A 17,867-nucleotide genomic window follows, 5' to 3' on the forward strand; every position below is an offset into this window, starting at 1 on the left:
AGCACCTGGTGGGCGGGGGGTCCCTGCAGCTCCCACTCGCCTCCCCCGCACTCCCTCCCACGCCGCCTCTGCGGGCGCCCCTGGCGCCACCTCCGCCAGGCAGCGCCACCGATGCGTTGAGGACCGGGGCGCGTTTGGGGACTTGGGACACTTGGATGAGCAGCTGCGCGGGCGGCAGAAGCGCAGCGTGGGAGAGGATGTGTCTGGATTTGGGGTGGCTGAGAGGTGGCGGGAATGCGTCCCGAGTCACACTTGCTCTAGGTGGTGGGGTGCAAGGGACCCGAGAGGTGGAGGCGCCCACCGAACGGAACCCCTGGGGCCACAGGTCTGCGCGCCCACCTCACCCCGTAGACTAACGCGCAGTGAAGGGAGGATGCGATCCGAGGTCCTCCAGCGGCTAAAACTGGGAGCCCCACGGTAACGCTATCGCGGAAATAAATGTACTTCCCACCACCCTCCCATCACGGGAGGAAAAAACCCACAAACCACTTTATACTCCTCCAGAAAACCTGGGCGAACAGGCTGGAGGAGACGTGGGTCGTTAAATATCCAGTGGTTTCGGGTGTTTTTCTAAGATGTTGGCGGGTTCTCCCGCCAAGATCTCTTCACCGGTCACTTCCTTATTGAAATGCCTTCTAAGTGCTGGGTGATTTCCGCGGGAAATCCTGGGGCAGCAGCCAGCCATTCTCGTCTGATGCCCAGATCATATCCATAACTCTCCAGATGTTCATAAATTCCAGTAGGTGTCACACTCCGGGCTGGAAGTGTCAGGAGTTTAAAAAAAAAAGCAACTCTGGTGGGAAAGGGAAGCGAGTAGAAACAGCCTTCCAGCAAGACGTGGGCTCAGCGGCCTCACTGCCTTTCCTGGACCAGAATCCCAGGTTGTGGGTTTCATTTTTCCCTTTTGCCAGGAAATATCAATAGGAATTAAACAGCTTCTTTTAAGAGTGTCAAAGAAAGTGTTAGTCTTGCCAGTAACCCATCAGGATGGAGCCAAGAGCTGCCCAGAGCCAGTTCCCACAGCCAGGACTTCTCTCTACAGCCAGAGGTCAGAAAGTTGAACAGAACGGAAGCTAATTGCCTGGAAGAGGGAAGAGGCATCAGATGCCCAGCGGGGTGATTGCAGTGTGAAACGAGTCGGTGACTAGGGTGCTGCCTTTTTCCGCTTACCACTGACTGGCTGCAGGCTGCTGTTACTCAGATGTGATTCAACTGTTGGCCAGCCTTGTGCCTGGGCTGCCCATGGTTCTGATATCAGCCAGCACGTTTACAAGGCAGGAAGGACAAAACACCAAAAGACTATTTGCATAAAAGGTTCAATTTGAGTAAAAATAGAGATAATAAGAAAATCTCTAGGCTAGCAGAAAAGTAATTTTTACTTTTGAAAAATCATTCAGAATTGTGGCTTTGTCATTTTCTGTCATTTGCTCTACAATACTTTTATTTTGCAATTGATTCATTTTACTGAATATCAGTAATGATCTGGTAAAGTGCAGAAAAATAAGTAGCATTCAACTGGAATAAATGACTCTAAGTGTTGTTTGGTTATTAAGTGTTTTTGTAGTTCTAGAATTCCTACAAAGAATATGTATCCTGGATACCTTTCTGCACGCACATACATTACTTTCTCTAATTTATGTCAGATTTGAAATCCTAGGGTGTCTTGTCAAAATGAATAAGCTTCATATCTTTAAGAGTTGGGGGAGAGGACTATTCACGGGCGAAGGTGTTCCGGCCTTCCTCCCCTCACTTCAGCACCTTGGCCAACACTCCTGAGCTAGCTTTGCCAAGATATTTCATGGGATCTTTCACATCTAGTCAGGCAGTTTTGGCAGTGATTTTGGCAGCCAGAAGAAGTGCTTTGCATCCTATCCTATCGGTTAACTCTTGAAGGGAAACAGGAAGCTGATGAGTTCTCGGAGCTGGCACCCAAATGCAGCGGGATTCTCTATGGCAGAGCATCTCTTTCGAACCTAAAACCTTATAATTGGACTATAAGGTGGAGGCTAATCTTAGCTTAAGTTGATCCAATCCCTTAAGACTCTTTATGTTTGTTATTTCAAGTCCTCAAATCCTGGTTGTCAAGGAAGAAAATTAATAGGATGGGGTAAGATTATGGGTAGCCCATTTCAGTACTGGTAAGACACGTAGAATTGTGTGTATTGGAGCAAGCTGTCATCTATTGAAAAATATTTGAGAGATGCTGTAAGGTTCTGCTGAGAAAAAACTGGAGGAAATTAAGCTAAGTGAAATAAGTCAGACACAGAAAAGCAAATACTGCATGAACTCACTTACATGTGGAATATAAAATGGTAAAACTCATGGAACCAAAGAGTAGAATTGCTGGGATGGGTTTGGGGGGGTGGGGTGAGCAGGAAATGAGGATATATAGGTTAAAGGATGCAGACTTCCAGTTATGCAAGATGAATGCGTTCTGGAGATGCAATGTATGGCAAGGTGACAACAGTCAACAATACTCTATTGTATATTAGAAATTTTCTAAGAGGATATATCTTTAATTAAATTTCTAAGAGGATATATCTTTAATTAAATTTTTTTAGCCCCCCACACACAATAGTAACTGTGTAAAGGCTAAGTTATTTAACTTGATTGGAGGTGATCTTTTCACAATGTATATGTATATCAAAACATCAAGTTGTACACTTTATTACACTTTATATAATTTTTATATGTGAAAGATATCTTACTGACTTTAAAAAAGAAAAAAGCAACAACAATAAAGAACAATTATGAACAAAATATTTGCTCCTTAGTTATCCTAAATTTCTTTTTATAGAAAATAAACGAATCACAACTCATACAAAGAGTAGTCTCAAGATCAAGTGAAGTTTAATTAATTTCCTGACACCCCCTTCGTGGTAGTCACAGAGAACAAGCTTCTCTAGAGCAAGATCTCAGGTCAAAAATGGTTAGAAACATTTCTCTCATGTCAGGATTTCAGCTTTGTATTACTGTGGTTGACTATATATATCCTGTTGGCCTCAAAGTTGTAATGCTGCTAATTACAGGTTCTTTTTTCTTTTTCTTTTTCTTTTTTTTTTTTTGGATAAAAAGCCTTTCTTGTAAAATGTATGGAGTGTATTTGTACTTTTGCACGAATTAGTTCATTTAAATAGCTTTCTACATTTCATTAAGCTATAAACCTAAGATTTGTGCATTTGTGTGAATATGCATTATATTTGATAGTAGCGTTCTAAAAGCAAAATGTTTTTTTAAAAGTTTAGATTACTTTTTGTTAGCACATCAGATCCATCACTTTAAGAGAAATGGAGTTTTATTTACAGAATGTGATTGAGTCACTGAGAGTAATGGAAGACTCTAGGTAACAGAGAGGATGGGTGCTGACCAGGGCCAGGTACTGGGAAGAAAGCACAAAGTCAGGTGGAGGTTTACCAAAGACTAAATAATCATTTGCTCAGTTTTTGCCTAAAGCCTCTTATCTCCTAGATCAGAACATACCACGTTATTTCCATATACTCTTTAACACATGGAAGATATTTACTCTGTTATGAGTCTTCTGCAACTCATTTTTGAATTATATCTAACTTTATTAACTTCTTTTAAAGAGGAAACATCCTGCCAAAAGTGATTGTACTTATGTTTTCTCCCTCCCCACCCACGCAGAGAGAGTAAGTGTAAAGAGAAGACAGTATTGACTTCATTAATCACAAAAATACCATATCCCCACTTTGATTTGACATTTCCTAACTTCTTCTGTTCTTCAGTGATACCACTTTTTATATTTGAGGGAGTTTTAAATAAGGAGCAGAATCTTTGGCAGAACAAAGACCTTTGACTGAGAAGTCATGAATATATAAACATGTTTACAAGAGCAGAAGGAATTCCTAGAAGGAAGAATTTTCCCCTCTGAACTTGGTGGCATTTGAATAGTTGAGAGTAGGAGCAGTTTTTAAAAAATGAGTGGGAGATAATAGAGTTTCCAAAAAGTTATATGCTGGGGGTAAGAGTTAGTGAAAAGACACGCAAAGTGAATCGAATGAAAATAAAACACTTGTTTTCTTGTCAATGTTTTAAGTTAAAAGCAACATGCAAAGGAAACGCCTGTTTGTTTGACATTCATAGCACAGACTTTTTGATGTTTTTGTTGTTTTGTTTTGGATGGAGATTTTCATAACAAAGATTTTTATGCTTTAGCAGAAATCACACGTTTCCGTTTTCATATGAGGAAAAGTCCCTTGCCTGGTGAAGAAGTCAACACAAGTTTAGTTCACAAGATGAAAGTTATCAACTAATGTTTTTGACTTCTCAAGGGCATGGAAGATATAACTTAAAAAATAAATGGTAACAACAGTGAGATTTAGAAAACTTCTAGACAGGTCAAAAAATGAAGGAACAAGTACACATTCTGGTTATTGGCTCTTTTTCTTCGCCATTTCCTCTAAGGCCTACCATAGGAAAAGAACAATAATAAATAGATTTTGATAAACCATTTTTTGAGACTCTACGAAGTGCCTGGCATGTGGTCAGTGTTTAATTCTCAGAGCAATCTTATGAAGAATTTACTATTGTTGCAAATTACAGAGGAGGCCGTCGAGACTCATGAGATTAAATAGCTTACTCTATGTGAAGGGACTGATGTGGGACCTCTTTTGTATCCTGAATAGTAACTAGCAGAGGGCTACCTTCCATTCTTGTAGCAGCATCCAACAGCATCTCTTAATCGGAAGACATGACTTTGACTTTGGTTGATGTTGCCTTCTGACCAGTAGCCCTATCTAGCGAAGAACACTGTCATCCCCACTGGTATTTTAGAGCGCTCATCAGCGTTCACTTCAGTATTCCTCTGAGGTTAGGAGCCACAGCAGAACCTATTCCACTCACCAGTAATAATAATAGACATTTCTGGGCCAGCAGGGAGCTCAGTTGTTATGTCCTTAAAGTATAGTTACTCAGCCATCCCCATGCCATCCCTCTGGCAAAGCCAGAAGCAAATGCTGAAAGAGGGCGGGGTTAGTCCTTTTCGAGTCCCTTCTCTGCTAGGACTGACTCTCTCTCCAGGTTCAATCACCTCACCCCACTCCAACAAGTAGCTGAAGTGTTCCAGAGTATTGTGTGTCTTTGAACACACATTTTCATTTAACTGAGTTGTGTTGGGATCCTTTTTTTCACATGCTATTTTATCCAAAGGAGTAATTCTAAGTGTCTTAAAAGATGCATGTAAACAAAAGACAACAACAAAAATCTAGTAAGGAAGGAGGTGAAACACAATAACAACAACAACAACAACAAAAGCAGTATTAGGAAAGTTAGATATAGTCAGGAGTAGGTCGCTGCAGTAGCATCAGTAAATAACCCACATAACCATTAAATCCTTTAGTCTTGCTAAAGGTACTTCCTAGTCGCCAAGTCAAAGAGGAAAACTTGATCAGCAGTGAGATTAAGAGGTCAGCAGTGAGGTAAAAGAAAATAATTTGCTCTAGACATATCTAGTTTTAACTGTACAGAGACTCAAGACAAGGGAATTTTCTGTGATTTTTTTTTCTTTATAAAAGGCAACATAATGCAGTGACAGACTCTTACTGGATCAGGATGTGTATTTTAACAAGATCCTCCAGTGATCCCTAAACACATTAAAATTTGAGAAATGCAAAAATAAGCTGCATCTTTAGCCATATTTTTGCAGTCTGTTGTCACCAAAGGCTATTGTATGTGGGTTCAATACAATGTGGTTTATTCTGCAATTCTTTGAAAGAGTCCCTTGAGACAAAAATAACGTTTAGACCAACTGAGAATGAAAATGGTATTGCTTCATTGCTAAGTAACTTTAGGGAAGTCCCTTTTTCATTTGGGTTACATTTTCTCCTTCATCTAGCACCTCAATTATATATAGTGTGAACTTAAATTCAGCTTCTAGGTTACAAAAACAATTCCATAACGTACATGAGATAGTTGCAGTCTGAATCTGCAGAAGTTCTCACCTTGGGTCATAGCCCTAAAGATGTTTCAGGATGAGGCCTATGTTATCCCACTTAGAAGAGAATTTTAAAGCAAAATCTCTCCAACTCATGAAAGATATGCAATGATGATTCCTTGTTGCTGTATAAAATTTATGTTGTATCCGGTTAAAACCCTAGTGATTTGAAAATAATTCATTATGTCAGAAAATCTGATTGCTACATTCAGATAATCATGAACATTTTTTTTTCCCTCTTATACTCCTTGTTCACATTTGAATGTCTTAAGGATGGGATTCCATGGAGTTAAAGACCTTGGCTTGCCCATATGCTGTGATGCTTCTCCTTGACTATCCAAGGCCAAGTGTTCTCATGCACTTTGAATGATTTGGCCTATGGGAATTTAGTAAATGGGAGTTGGTATAGGAAGTGTCAGAGCCTATGAGTCTGGAGAACAGAATTCCAACCCTGGCCCTGCGACATTTTTCTAAGTCACTTTTCTTTTGGGGTCTCAGTTTCCTGATCTGGAAAATTAGGGGATTAGATGATTGGGTTCTTTCATTTGCCATTTCTCTGACCCAGAGTTCTCAAGGGCTCTCTCCCTTATTCCTCAGGTTCTCTAATGTCATCTCCTCAAGAAAGTCAACGTGGATCACCAAACTGATGCATTTTCCCCGGCCTCCCTCTGCTGTGACCTTCTCTGTCCCATTTCTCTGATTCATTTTCCTCAAACCTCTTACCACTACTAAAGTGACCTTTTTACTTATTTGATTTCTTGTGTCTCTTTTCCAACCTTCTTGCCTTCAATATAAGTGCCATTGAGAGCAGGAAACTTGTCTGTTTCTCCACTTTTATACTATATTTACTATTTGGAAAAGCCTCCCTTCTCACTGCATATGAAGTGTTTTAGAAAAGTCAGGAGTGGGCTGGATGCACATCAATGAGAGATTAAGAGGAATTGTGACTTAAACATTTCCAGGCCGTCAGTATCTGATAATGATGTTCCTTGAGTCATCTTCACAGTCGACTTGGTAAGTGGCGTAAATGCAGTCATGTAGAAAGAGGTTGAACATGTCCTACGTGTCAGGTACTTTACCTGTCTAATCTCTTCTGATCCCCGTAACAACCTCATGGCAAAGCACTTTTATTCCTATTTTATAGCTGAAGAAAGAGATGCTTAGAGATCACGAATTTGCCCCAGATCAAATGACTAGTCAGTGATGAATCTAGGAGTCACATCCAAGCAGTCCAACTGCAGAGGCTGTATTCTCTGGGACTACTCTGCACTGCTGACCCGGTCCAGTAGGCAGGCAGGCCTCATTAAACATGCAGTTAGCATCCATGTAGAGAGCAGAGAGAAAAAAGGAAACCTCAGAATGCCAGCCATAGGAAGAGAGTGTTAAACAGTTTCTTAATGAGAGAAGAGCTACAGCTACTTTTGCTTTGCTTAACAGTTTTTCATTCATGACATCTCAACAACGCAGGATATCGAGGTTGGCACGAACTCTGGACGCCATTGCTCAGGGCTCAGTCATTTCCCAGTACAGGGATGGCACGGAGTGGGTTAAGCTTTGAAAACAGAGTCCTTTAACACTGAAAGGGGCAGCATTTGATTCTTCTATAGAAATACATTTCTGGCACGATAAGCATGGAGGAGTTGGGTTGCAGCATTATATCTGTTGCATTGTCTTTTGGAGTCATGATTTTAGTGTTCATGTTTATAAATGAGAGGGTTTTTTCCTCCCGCTAGAGTGAGATTTGTTTGCCTCATCTTTCACAGCAGTATCAGTGGGCTGGAAAGAAATGCTTGTGATTGTGGACTCAACATGTTGACCTACATTAAATGATGTAGAAATAATAAAATTTAATGAATGTGACTGAGTTAGTAGCAATAGAGAAAAACACTTGCTCTTGAAAATGTTAATATTTTGCAATTGGATTGAGGTGGAAATGTCTGCCTCTGAGACCAGAAGAATTAATGGACCCAAATTATCAAAAGTTCCTTTAATTGTGCTTCTAAATGTGAAAAGAGTCAGTTTTTCTAATTGAATTTCAGCGTTCTTCCACTTCTGACATGTAGAATTTGGGAAGCTTGGCAGCTTTTTAATTTAAGTTGAACACCAAACTGGCAGAGTTTAACAATGAGACTGGGCGGGGGGGTGGGGGGTGGGGAGTGTCTATTTGAAAAGATGACACCATTTATGATCAGTTCAATGAGCTTTTCTTCCTAAAATTATTTTCATAATTTACCAATTTAAGTGATTAATTAAGGCTGTCAAAATGCCCAGCGACTTTTGGCTTTTCAAATCACATGTTTTATGAAAAAAAACACAGACGTGAACATATGGCTTGACAAACGCACAAACAAAAAACAAAATTTACTACTCAATGAAATATGATAGTGAAATTATTTTTTTGAACACCCAGTATTTATTTGCTTCGCTCTTAACATTTCCTTTGTCACGGTTCTTTAGAATGAGAAAATGGAAATTGACTGTAGCTGTATAACCTTCACAGAAATGAAAGTTATGCTGATGCTCAGTAACTTTTTTGAAGAAGAAAATTCAAATGTGGAGAACTAACCTTTAAAGTCATTTACTTTTGATGTTTTTTACATTTATTTAAAAATCAGACATTTATTCAAAGGAGGATTTTATCTTCAAAGGAAAAGTATTCCAGTTTGCTTTAAAGCATATCTATATACATGGCTATAAATTTTTATTTCTATATGTGTCACTGCTAGCGATAAAATTTATTGGCATACCAAAATGCACAGATCAAATCCTTTCAGGATCTTTCTGAGTGCTAACAAGAAAGGTTCATCCATTAGCTTTCATTTTTTGAAGTAAAAACCATTATTTAGCCAATCAATCTGAAAAATGTATCTTTTTATCATTAGGAAGCCATGGTTTCTAGGCTGTGTGACCTTGGCCAAGTCTTTTTTGGGTTTTGGTTGCCTTGTCTCTAGAACAAGAAGGTTGGACACCATCACCTTTAAAAATGCTTTAGTCTTAAAAATCTAGGGAGTTATTACTCTTTTAGAGAGGTTTCCATAGAAGATTAATTTATTTTTTCACTTGAATAACTCCATTATTGATTAAGATATCTGATTTTAGCAACTGGAAGAATTGGTCCAAATGATCTACAACCAAATTTGCATTTCAGTGATAAAAATGGTAACATAAAGTGGTTATTTGAGGATGTAATGAAGGGAATGGCTGTTTACATACCCCAAGGGTGGGGCTAATGGCATGAGAACTGGCAATAGGACAGCCAGCAGTGACAAAGGTGGGCAAGACAGGTTCTTAGAACATGGCGGAGGCTCCGAGGCAAGCACGCAATCTCATTTCCCTCCTTCTTAAACCTGCTGAAAAGTAAGACCCATCTGCTTTAGAGAGCAAGCTTGCCAGTTCCCATGCCCAACGTTTGTAGTCACGGCTGTCTGGGGTAACGTCTGTGCCAAGCGCCTCTCAGCACCCACAGGACTAGAACATAGGCGAGTGTGGAGAGAGGCTGAGCTGTCCTGCAAACTCCACGCCTTCTCTCCGCCATCAAAAAGCAGCAAGAACCTCTCTTCTTCTGGTTCCGTCTCTGTCTCTATCACCTTCTCACATGCAAAAAAAAAGGTAGTATGATCTGTCCCTGCCCTGGTGTGATTTCAGAGGTGTTAAAAAGAATCTTCCTTCCCAGATCTGTCTCCTAGCAACCTGATCCCTAACAAGGTCCAGAATATTTCATTAAGCGGTTACAAATCAACCTTAAGTACATGGCCATTTACTTAAATCCACACCAAAGTGTAGGTCCGTTCTCCAGCAGGCGTACCTTGGGAAGAGCTCTGATATAGTAAGATAAAAGGGCATAGAAATGGGAGGCTTGTGGTACCAGAGATCATTTTTCATGGCTTGATGGGTGGCTAGGTTGATCTCTGACATATTTCACCACAATTTACATGACACCTGTCCCTGTTGCTTCTTCTGGACCAGGAGGATGAAGTGTGGTTTTGCCTTCCCATTTCTGATACCCTGAGAGACCTTCAAAGATCAGCATCGTGGTGATTGTGTCATAGTCCCAAGGCAGAAACATGTCTGGTGCATCGTATTTGTTCGCTAAATGCTTGTTCAATGTAAGAGAGAATGTTACCCTTGGAGATGACAGTACAGGTTAGGCAATCTAAGTGCCTCGTTTACAGCAAATAAATTCTTAGGTATGTTTGAGAAGAAATACTCTAGTGATAAAGTACCAGCGTATAGTATCTGCTAGGTAGTCACAAACTGAATTGAAGTAAACAGAACAGAATTGAGTTCAAGATTCCCACAAAAGGCTATTCAAAGGTTTGCATGAATGTATACTCTTGAATAAACAAGATTTAGCCTAATAGGTGTTTTCATCATTCCAAGACCAACTCCTTCCCCTGGGGGTTCCTGGGTGGCCCACACAGTCCTCACTGCTTGGCAAGGGATGTTATTGTCATTCCCACTGATGCTGTTAGCAGTCACGAGGCTGTGGCAGAATAAAGCTGAGCAGGGTACAGAAAATGATCGATTAAAATTAGAGACGTGTGGGCCACAGAGTTTTAACAACAGTCTGTTCTTAGTTCGATGATGTAAAACAGTTTACATTTTCAAGAAAGCCCATAATAAATCACCAGAGCTACCTGATTTTATCAGTGAATGTGAGGGCTCCTTTAGTTCTTAAAAACTCAGCTTCTTTCCTTTAGGTCAGAGAGTTTTCTTGACACCATTTTAGAGTATTGTAATAACTGTGCTCTATGTGTTATTGTTTTTTTTTTTTTAATTTCTATTTTCATTTAATAGTCTCTTTTTATATCTGCACTTTTTAAACTTGTGTGGCTTTTATTAAATTAATAACTCAAAATACAGAAAATAATGAAGAAAAAACTAGTGATCACCCATAATCCTACCACCTACTGGTAAAAACTTTTCATGTGTTTATTTGAAACATTTGTCTGTTCACAAAAATATTCTTTAATATAAGTTTAAGCTAATTTTGAATGTTTGGCTTTTTAATGTATTAAGTGATTCAAGCTAAATTTTATCCTGCAAATTCATTCTTCTGGCACATATGTATACCAATTCCACATGAAATATATCTTGTAAATGAGAAAAAAAGAATTTGTACTACATATCTTGGTATCCTATAATCATAAACATTTAAAAGTGAAGGAAAACTTAGTTTAAAGTTGGTAAGGAAGCTGAGTCACCAGGAAGTTTAGGTGGATATGGTCAGGGTCAGAGAGTAAGGCCGTAGATGATCTTGAACCCAGTGCCTTTTCTCCTTCAACCCAGTGCCCCATCTGCAGTGAAAAGTATAATTTAGTATCAGAAATTTAAAAACTAGAATTTACTTATATTTCCATGAAGCACTCCAGTAAAAGTGAATAAGCCTTAAGCTCAGTGGATGCACACACACTTAACCTAAGTGTCCATGTGAGGTTTAATTCTTGAGCCTGTGAGGTCCGTATAATCTGTTGTTTGCTGAGACTCTGTGACCTACGTTTGGAAGCAGGGTGAAATGTGATCCTCTGGTTTGTGAGTACAGGGAAAGGTGCAGTGGTGCCCCAGGGCTTGTGTCATTGCTGTAAACTGACACCTTCTGCTGTCACCTCTTGTAATCTGAATGATGGCATGTGCTCTTTCAGTGCTCTGAAGAGTGATCAGAACTTAACTGACTCTGGGCCGCTGTGATTTTGTAGGGATACCAACTCCTTCACTAGATATTTTTGCTGCCATAAATATCTATCTATCTATCTATCTATCTATCTATCTATCTATCTATCTATCTATCTATCTATCTATTAGAAATGTAGTGGCTTAAACAACACGATTGTGCTATCTTACCTTAGTGTAGGTGAGAAGTTCAGTAGCGGTCTCACCAAGCTAAAATCAAGGTGTCTCTGGGTTGCGTCTCTTCCTGCCGGCTCAAGGGGAAAATCTGTGTCCTGCTCAGTTTGGTTGCTGGCGGAATTGAGTTTCTTGTGACTTTAGGGCCAAGTTTCCTGTTTTCTTGCTGGGTGTAGACAGAGAGCCATACCACCTTCTAGAGTACCACCACATTCCTTGGTCATGACCCCCTTCTTCCGTGCTCAAAGTCAGCAATGGCGGGCCAAGTCCTTCCTGTGTCGCATCTGACTCATTCTTCTCCCTTTCCCTTCTGTTGTTCAGGCCTCATGTCATTAGATTGAGTTACGTGGATCATCCAGAATAATCTCCTCATCTCACCATTTCTAACCTTAGTCACATTTGCAAAGTCCCCTTTTGCATAAAAGTTAGCATATTCTTAGATTCTGGGGATTAGGATGTGGACATCTTCGAGGAGCCTACCACAGCAACACGTATAAGGATTATTAAAAGAAGCAAATCCTCTCTAAGCACGATTTTCTGATCCTAATGCAAAGTGGAGGAAACAGTCTTTTATGCGAGACCAGAGTTCAGTTTCAAAACCGGAGCCTTTCTATTTGTGTGGCCTTGATTAAGTTAACAAACCTTGGCTTTTCTCTCTGTAAAATAAAGAGACGCAAAATTCTCATGAGGGTCCAATGATAAAATGCCTAAGAGTTTTTTAAGCTACGTTCGTGTTCATTGTCATAGTTATCACAGAGCCAAGGACATCGTTGCTCATTTGTTTCCATGTCCATGTGCCTAGGAGGAGGCATTGTAGAAAGAGCACCACTGTGACTCAGTAGACAATAGACTGTCACCAAAGGTGACTGTGGTGGGGCCAGCTCTGGGCATTCAAGGGAATCTGAACTCTGTCTAGGGTCTGCTTAGGGCCTTGTCTCATCAGGCCTCATGATTAGCGTTCATATGAGAGTCGCCTTGATCCATGGAAGATCTCAAGTCTACTACCCTCAATTTGCTTCTCCATATTCTCTCTAGTATTGTGTATGGAGGAGCCTGGTGAGCAGGACCAAATAACCTGTGTGTCAGATCTACATTTCGTATGCATGGACTCGATGACCAATGCTCAGAAAGATAGATTGAAATTATCTTTCATCCTTTAGTCTAGTGGCTAAATGAACCATTTGACACAGGCAGTTTCATTCAAAATGGTATCTTTGATTCATCAATAAGCAGAAAGTATATTTTTGGTTGCAGAGAGTGGATCAAGCATTCACCATGGGTTTAGCCTTGGACCTTCATCTTTCTGTCCTCACTATGTGATTCATCCTCTCTCACAGGTGCGGCTGTCACCTATGCTTCACTGATTCTTCCAGCTCTGTCTCTGCTTTGCTCTCCGTATCTGGGCTCTGTGCATCGATGCTCCACCCTGGAGTCTCTTGGTTACTTCTGATTCAACAGGATCCGTATCTAACACATGTTCTTGCCTCATAGATCTGCTTTCCTCTTTTCTTGAGCTTTATATCTGAGTTGATCTAGTTAATCTCAAACTGAAACCATGCTTCATTCTTTCCATTCCCTGCCACCCCACATCAGATCATGTGCCAAGAGCTGGCAATCCTACCTCCTAAATATTTCAAACATTTCTCTGCCCTTAATGATCTAGTTAAACCACTCATGAGTTCTTCTCCAGATCATCTTTTGAAATGTCTTTGAGGGTGTTTTTTTTTTAGCCTTCTAACTAGTCACCTTCCTGTCTCTAGTTTCCACACACAGTAATCTACCTTACACGCTTTGCCTACATTATCTCGTGAGCACAGTTTGGATCAAGATATATGTCTTCCTGAATGCTGCTGATACCCTTGATTCCTTCACCAAAGGGGTTAACTCTCACCTGGTTCTAAACTACCTTTCGGCCTCACTTTCTAGTAAGTTCTTTCTTCAACTGTCTCCACACTGTAGCCCCTCAAGATTCTGGCCATTTCCCACATGAGGCACATTACCAGCTGCTCAGAGGACCTTTTCTTTCTTTTCCTGTTTGATTCCTACTTGCCTTTCAAGACCCAACTCATTTTTAACTTCACCTGTTACCATTCCCTGAGTTCATAGGCAGACAGTCTCTTCTGTTCATAGGCAGACAATCTCTTCTGCTTCTGCATTTCCATAGCATGTCTTAAATACATTAATTACTTTCTGTTGTAATTATTTAGTTATTGCTTCATGCCATCAGTTACAGAGTTTTAGTATAACCTAATAACTGATTCTTGGTTAGCAGAATGGAGAGATGTATGTTCACCTTTACAGTTCTTTTAAATGTTTTATCCATTCCATGTCATTTTGAAAGGAAAATAGTACAAATATTGGCGTGCAAGAGGAACAATATGGCATTATCTTTCTCTTCCTTACTTAGATGCTTTAAATATTACCTAGCTTCGGAAATAATAACCCAGCATTCAGATTCAACGCTTTTGAAAAAATAAAACAGGTTCAGAGACTTTTTTAAAGGACCCATTTTAATTATTGCCTTTCAATGAGATGATGTGAGTATGAAAAAAAATTGCATTTTAGGTCTGTGATTTCTTTATTTTTCAACATGCACCCTATCATTTCTCATTGGAATTTTTAGCTCCCTAACATCTCTACCATTTCTAAAGATTTTTTTTTCTAGTAACAGTGAGTTAAAACAAATTGTGCATTTATTTTTTAAACGAATTATCTAGTTTGCTGGGAAAAATATGGAGACATTAAATTGCTCAGTTGCTAATACTGAAAATCTTTGATCTAATAGTTCCAAGCCCCAAAACCCCCTTGCTGCCTGGCTCAAAGACCTATAGGTGCGTGGAATGCAACAGGTACCTGTGAGCCATCTGCCTTTATATTTGGTCTTCCCCAGCCCAGAAAGCTCCTTTCCTCATTCTTCTTCAGACATCTTCTCATTCTTCATTTCCCCGAGGAACCTTTCCCTAATCTCTTCATCCAAAGCCTGGAGAGCTTGAATTACACTGGGTACCCAGCTCCTGTGGCCAATACTGGATACTAGTTATGAAATATTTCATACGTAAAAGAGTATCTAGACTATATGTTTTCTCTTTAAAGAATACAGATGAAACCACCGTGTATGAAACGTCTGCGGGCAGTACCTCTGCAGATCTGTCTGCCTCTCTTCACCCCAAGCTTCTCTCCTCCCCAGAGGGGAGCACTAAACCAAATGTGCTCAGCATTCCCCTGCTTTGCTTTTTTTACTTTTTTATTTTGAAGAACATTCAGATTTACCAAAAAAAAAAAAAAGTCATAAAGATAGTCCAAAAGACCTCATGTACTCTCCCCCCAAATTCTCCTAATGTTAACATTTTATCACATGTAAAATTAATTATTCTCTCCGCCCCCGCCCCGCCACTAGCCATTTCTTTCTGTCTCTCTCTGTTTCTCTCTCTGACCCTCTAACATTGCACACACACATAATATCATTTTTCTGAAACATTTGAGAATAAATCGCATACATTTTGCCCTCTTACCTCAAAATACTGCAAGTATATATCCTAAAAGCAGTTCTCTTACATATTTTTAATATAATGATCAAAGTCATGAAATTAACATGGGTCATAATAGTATCTAATCATCTGTTTCTCTCTCTGACCCTCTAACATTGCACACACACATAATATCATTTTTCTGAAACATTTGAGAATAAATCGCATACATTTTGCCCTCTTACCTCAAAATACTGCAAGTATATATCCTAAAAGCAGTTCTCTTACATATTTTTAATATAATGATCAAAGTCATGAAATTAACATGGGTCATAATAGTATCTAATCAAACCATTGACCTCATTAAGATGGTGCCAATTGACCTATTAGTGTTTTCTCTGGCCTAGGATCCAAGGATTACATTGCGTTTAGATGTCATATCGCTTTCATCTTCTTTAATCTAAGCTTTGTCTTTCTGTCTTTCTTGACCCTGACATTTTGAAAAACACAGCCATTGCTTTGTAGACTGGCCCTCAGTCTGATTTTAGACTGATGCATTCTCATGATTAGATTCAAGCGATGCTATTTGGGGCAGGTTTATCTCAGAAGCCATGAGGTATCCTCAGTGCAGCCTGCTGTGGGGACACGATGTCAGTTTGACCCATTGCTGGTCACTTAGTTATGATGGTGTCTATCAGTTTTATCTTCTGTAAGGTTACTAGGTTCCTGCCCTAGTCAGCTCAAGCTACAATAACAAAATAACATAGACTATAGGGATTAAATAACGAATATTTGTTTCTCAGAGTTCTAGAGGCTGGCTGGGAAGTCCAAGATCAAGGCTCAGGCAGGTCCAGTGTCCAGTGAGGACCCTCCTCCTTATTTGCAGACAGCCATCTGCTCCTTGTATTCTCACCTGGTGAAGAGCTGAGAGAGAAGCAAGCTCTCTGACATCTCTTAACAGGGCACTGATCCCACTCATGAGGGCTCCACCCTCAAGACCTGATCACCTTCCAAAGGCCCTGCCTCCAAATAGCAGCACACCGGGGATTAGAGTTTCAACACATGAAGTTTGAGGGACACACACATTCAGTCCATAGCAGTTATTTCTGTCACTAGTGACTAATGGGGAGATCCACTGAGATTTCCCTGCTTCTCTTCATACTTTTGCCCCTAAATTAGCATCTGGAGATGATACTTTCCTGAAACAGTTTTTACTGTGGAGGGACATTTAGGTTGTTTCCATTTTGTTTCATTTTGGATTTTGCTGTTATAAATCTTCCGGTGACAAGAGCGGGGACTTCTTGAGGGCACACACCTCTTCAACTTTAGCAATGTGGTAGCCCCCTTATCTGCAGTTTCACTTTGCACGGTTTCAGTTACCTGCACCTGTGCCAAAAATATTGAATGGAAAATTCTAGAAGTAAACAATTCATAAGTTTGACATCGCATGCCATTCTGAGGGAGTAGCATGATGAAATCTCAAGCAGTTCTGCTCTCTCTCACCCCAGATGTGAATCACCCCTCTGTACAGCATCTCCATGCTGTATACGCCACCTGCCCGTCAGTCAATAAGCAACCTTCATGGTTATCAGATCAGCTGTTGTGGGACCATAGTGTTGTATTCAAGTAACTTTTGTTTGATCTAATCATGGCCCCCAAATGTAAGGGTAGTGATGCTAGCAAAGAGAAGCTGTAAAGTTCTTCCTTTAAGTGAAAAGATGAAAATTCTTGACTTAATACGGCATTTTATCATCTCACATCATCACAAGAAGGGTGTTTACAGTACAGTAAGATGTTTTGAGAAAGAGATACCACATTTACGTAACTTGTATTACAGTATTTTGTTATGATTATTCTCTTTTATTATTAGTTATTATTATTCATCTCATACTGTGCCTGATTTACAAATTAAACTTTAACATAAGTATGTATGTATGTACAAGAAAACACACAGTATATGTAGAGTTTAGCACCATCTGAGATTTCAGGCAACCACTGGGGGTCTTGGAATATATCTCCCTTGGATAAGGGGACACTACTGTCCTCCAGGTTGTTTTCCAAAAAGATCATAACACTCCACTCTTACGAGCAGGAAAAAAGTCTTTCCTTTCTACCACTTCCTTGATAGTAAACTTATTGTCAGACTTCGATTTTTGCTGCTTTGTTGGGTATAACATGGTGTCATATTACTGTTTTCATTCGCATTTCTTATTTGCAAATAAAGTAGAGCATCTTTTTGCATGTTTACTGGCCATTCTCATTTCCTTTTTATGATGACAATTTAGCATATATTTGAAAGACTTAAGTTCATATTGGAAAGTGTCTCAAAATTAATAGTAGACTATTTAATAGAAGTTGTTTTGTGGAAAGAAATTTGTCAAATTTATTTAAATGGCATTTTGAAGTTTTGTTAGCATTTTCTCAAAATCCTGTTGTAATTAGGAACAGTACCCGTCCATCGTCAAGTTCATGGACTTCATTACTCACTGCATAAGTGTGCTGTATCAAATTCCTATAATGAGATTCATGACAATAAATGCAAGCAGGTGTCTCCATTTATGAAAATTCCAAGTATTTGAACTTCTGCCCAAATCTAGAGACAA

This window comes from Pteropus alecto, unplaced genomic scaffold, assembly GCF_000325575.1.
Source record: "Pteropus alecto unplaced genomic scaffold, ASM32557v1 scaffold110, whole genome shotgun sequence".
Taxonomy (NCBI): Eukaryota; Metazoa; Chordata; class Mammalia; order Chiroptera; family Pteropodidae; genus Pteropus; species Pteropus alecto.